At 32.4% G+C, this 4,617-nt stretch overlaps 1 long non-coding RNA gene across 1 annotated transcript; it reads right to left on the reverse strand.

Moving 5' to 3' along the window:
• Positions 1–2,659: 2,659 nt before the first annotated feature.
• Positions 2,660–3,161, reverse strand: LOC138857487 (uncharacterized). Its single transcript, XR_011396601.1, has 2 exons — positions 2,884–3,161; positions 2,660–2,820 (listed from the first exon to the last, which is right to left on the reverse strand). It is a non-coding gene; the product is annotated as an uncharacterized lncRNA (long non-coding RNA).
• Between the last annotated feature and the right edge of the window lie 1,456 nt (positions 3,162–4,617).

Raw genomic sequence — 4,617 nt, forward strand, 5'->3', positions numbered from 1 at the left:
ATATTTGATTATTGTAAACGCGTGTGGAAAACAGTTCACAGAATTTGCATTGTGAACACGCAAAAATTGTGTTGACGAGCCATGTGTGGTTTTCGTAGGCGAGGGAACGAAGAGGAAAGACAAAGGGATCATGCTGCTCGCACTCGGGTGACACGCTGTGTGTTTTTTATTATCACAACAGCTCGCTGCTACTCATTTCGCCATTTCCTTTCATTTAAAAATTTATTTTTAATAACCCTTTTTTGTATGCATAATAAACATTGGTATTGAGCGACAAAAGAGTCTCCGTCTGAACGTTGCAACTAAGTTTTTTTTATACATGCTAGAAGAGCTGGCAGCTGTCATTTCTTGTTCTGGGTAGAAACTAACCAAGACTCCTTATTTCGGTAAATTTTACCAGAACTTAACTTACAGATAGTTGCTAACCAGAAATTGAGAAATCCAATTTTCAACATGTTGTCGATTAAGTTATGGTAAGCATTTAACCATATATTGAGAAAACGGCTCTTTAAATCAATTATAGTAGTTTATAGAGAAAAAAAAATTAAGTGTTACTACAGGTTTTTAACGCAAAAAAAGTACTTTTCAATACTGCGCATGCGTTATAAGACATGTTAGCGCAGGCTTTCTTCACAAATGCTGCCCGTTTGTTCGATTGCTGGATAGTAAAGGCCCATTTACATGTCACTAGCTTCGCTTTACGTGACAGCTCATACTAAATCAACGAAGCGCGGAAAATAAAGAATATGCCAATATGAACGCTTTGCTTTCAGTGTTTCTCTCTAATAAAAATAGCGTAAAAAGATGAGAGTAGCTAAATATTTTGCATTGCTTCGCATCGAAAACCTTTTATGTAAACGTACGCATACAAAAGCATACGTCGAACTTTTCTGTCAAAACAAATCCCGGAGGCAGAACGATGCAAAAGTTCCATGTAAATTGGTCAATATGCTAAATACAGACGTACAACAATGTATTATACACTAAAATCTCAGGAAACCATGTACTAGCATAGTGACACACATATGGTTTTCTATGAGTTTGACACTCATCGGCTGAAGCAAAAAAATTTAAATCAACTAAAAGCAAATAAATATAAACCAGGAAAATAAAGCCAAATTGCTTATGACGAAAAAGAAAAAGGAAATATTTTGCACCAGCTCTATGCGCATTAAAAAGGACCAAGGAACAAAAAAGATTAATTTCAAGATAAAGACGGGGCAACAGAAGAATAAAATCCACTTATTTTATTTTATTTTTCTGTTATGTTGATTTTTATTATTTTCGTATGTCATACAGAACTTCATATGTTTTGGAACAAAAATTGAAAATACGGTTGACACACATATGGTTGCTGTAGGATACAACAATATGTCCTATATGCCTGTCTTTGGCATAACGTTTGTCGGCAGCATGGATACGATGATCCGAAACTCTTTGATTCGAAACAGCGCTGTCAAAATCCGTATTTTTTATAACATTTGACAATTGTGCCACAATGGAAATAAATAAGTTTTGAGATTTTTTAATGTATTTCTTGTGTATTTTTCGGTTTCTATTTAACAGAAAACTATAAATTGAAATTAGTTTAACAAGCTAGATATCCTATATGACGTCTAAATATATAATATGTACATGTATATTTTAATCACAAAAGATTTTCAAAATTAACGTTTAAAACTAAATTTAACAAAATATTTTAAGATTTCAAAACACCTACAAGATTTAAATAACCTAAACATGAACCTTATTTCTTTTTTATACACTGTATAAATAACTATTTTTGATAACTTATTCGGAAGTCAAAGTTTACATAACATTTGCTATTGCATTAGTACTGCTAAGCAAAACAATACTCTGCGACAAAATACCCGCTCTTTCTTAAAAACAAAACTACAATATAGTAAATCTCTTTAAATAAAGATTCGAAATATACGTAAAAGTCACCAAAAAATCTGATCTCACAAATTAAACACTGATTTCGCAATTTATTTCTGTGGGATTCTTAGTGGTTGTTCATTGTTTTGCTTGTCATCTGTTCAGTAGCTCATGAACTGGTTTTTTTTGGCAGCACTGAAAGTTCATGAGCTTTCAAAGACGTCAAAGAGAGGAGTTTCGAATCATTTTATAAGCTTACATGTAACCAAGAATTAGCTGTTTTCCTATGTATGTGAAACAGCCGTGATCACCTGATCGAATCTGCATTTTTTTGACACAGAGATGTAAATAAAAGGAATGTATTGTAGTTTAACATCTTGTTTGTGAACATGCATTTGTAATAGAGAATATTAATGAAAACATACATATGTATATGCGTACACATGTAAATATGTCACCCGCAAAAACTACAAACATTGTTATACAAAAACAACAATCGTCACAAGTCAATATGTCAGCCAAATAGGCGAAGCCCAAATTTATAGTAAATTACACAACAACAACATTTTTATTCATGAACGCAGGCGTACTTTTAACAAGCAACTTCGCTTTATTCATAAAAACAGATACCCCCACATCTCCCCGAACATGCTTTTGCCTACAAGCGTCTTTTCGCGACAAAGGCAAAACCTAAAAATCATAAATTGAACAAATTTCTGATATTCCCTTTAGAAGGGAGAAGTAACAACCCCGCAAATATGAGTATTAAAAAATTTTAGAATAACAGTGACAACATAGTATATTTGTTGATTTACAATTCAAGAAAATTTTTAAAGAAAATATTCAATATTCCTCTGATTTATGTATAAAGTAAACCCCGGTTAAGTATCACTCCTCCAATCACTCTTATCTTCCTGTGTCTTGTTGCATCTCACGTTTTTTCTTAATTTTTTAAGGAAAATGGTAATATATTTTTAAATACATAGAAATTATTATTTTTGGTACCACTCATTTAAGAATCACAATCGCTTATGTACTACAAAGCACAAACAATCTGCAACTTACTGCCCGTATATATACACACTACTTGTTGACTTTGTTTCCATTTACGCATGCCACGTTGTATATGAATAGGGGTTGATTTTGCACTTGCCATGTTCGATGTATGTTTGTAAGAGTATGTATGGTTCTGATTTCCCATGAAACAATGAGTGTACATATTTACATACATAGTTGCATGTAGACAAATTAACAATTATAATGGATACTTTCATATTTGTTTACATGCACACATAATTATACATATATATATGTATAAGAATATTTGCAACCGCTTGGTTTTTTCTTATCGGGTTATGTCAAGCAAGAGGTGAACCAAATCAAACCCAGAAATCTGATTGAACTGAAGCAGTCCATTAAATACATATTTGAGGCAATCCCGACTTTAATCCTTCAGCCCGCATTAATTTTCTTATTAGGTGTCGCATATGCGTGGCTGAGCATGGAGGAATAATTAATTGTATAAAATAAAATTAAAATTTTCTATACAATACAAAAAAAATTGATAAAAAATAAAATTATTACGGTTTATTTTGGTAGCACCATTCGTGGGCCGCCCTGTATATGCAGAATATCTTAAAATTATATGCAAAGTCGTTTGCGCATTGTAAATATACGAATATGTAATCGTACATTTCTTAACATTGAATTTAGCATTAATTTTCTCATTTAACATTCAAAATGCTCAATTCTGCTATTTTGCATCCGCAGGGGTAAAATTTTGGTGAAATCAGCTTATAATTTGTTTGTGGTGAGATCCTCTTAAGTTGGCGAGTAACCCTCCTTTAAGAGGAACATTTTGACAATCGGCACACCATGAACCTTCTAAATGATATACGTTCTCTGGTTTTAGTAGCAGAATATTGGTTGGCAACCGTACCAAGTGTGACTTTAGTAGTAGAATATAAGTAGGCAACCCGTACCAAGTGTGATTTTAATAGTAGAATTTTCGATGCAACCCGTACCAAGTGGGACATTTAGTGAAAATCTTAGAATTGGTAACTTGTAGATTTATACAATGGCCGGCAGAATCGTAAAGGGGGATTAGAGAATGAATCAGCTGGATGTAAACAATGCTACAGCTGAGAGGGGTCCATGGAGAAACGTCAAGTCCGCCTAGGGGTTGAGTTTTTATTGATAGCCAAGATGGCCGACTTTTAGCCGGAAAATGGTTGCATCTTGCTATTTTCTCTTAATTTATGAAAAAGTTGTCCAAAAAATATTGATTATATGTAAAACTTTAATATGTTTTCAAAATAAAATAATTTCATTTTAATATATGTTATTAAAAAAGCGCCTGGAAAATTTCAGAATAATTACGATATATCTTTATGCCTTTTTTAAACTGTGGTAACTTAATAAATATTCACCACAGAAAAATGTAAGGTGCAATTAAGCAACCATGTCAAATAACGGCATGCGGAAAATGCTTATTCAACGAAAATGAGGGCAATGTTTATAAATTTACAATACAATCTTCGTAAAATAATGAATATTTCATATTGCTCCTGATAAAACTGCTCAAACAAGAATTGTTATCAATAAGCAGGTGTGTATTAATGCGTTTAACTAAAAGTTGTTAATAAATTCAAATGCCAGTATTGCTATTGAGCATTGCGTAACAGTGTTGCTCAAGCTAATTTTATAATACTTTTTAAAAAAGATATATATCTACCGTAT

Source organism: Bactrocera oleae, chromosome 5, assembly GCF_042242935.1.
Source record: "Bactrocera oleae isolate idBacOlea1 chromosome 5, idBacOlea1, whole genome shotgun sequence".
NCBI classification, from domain to species: domain Eukaryota; kingdom Metazoa; phylum Arthropoda; class Insecta; order Diptera; family Tephritidae; genus Bactrocera; species Bactrocera oleae.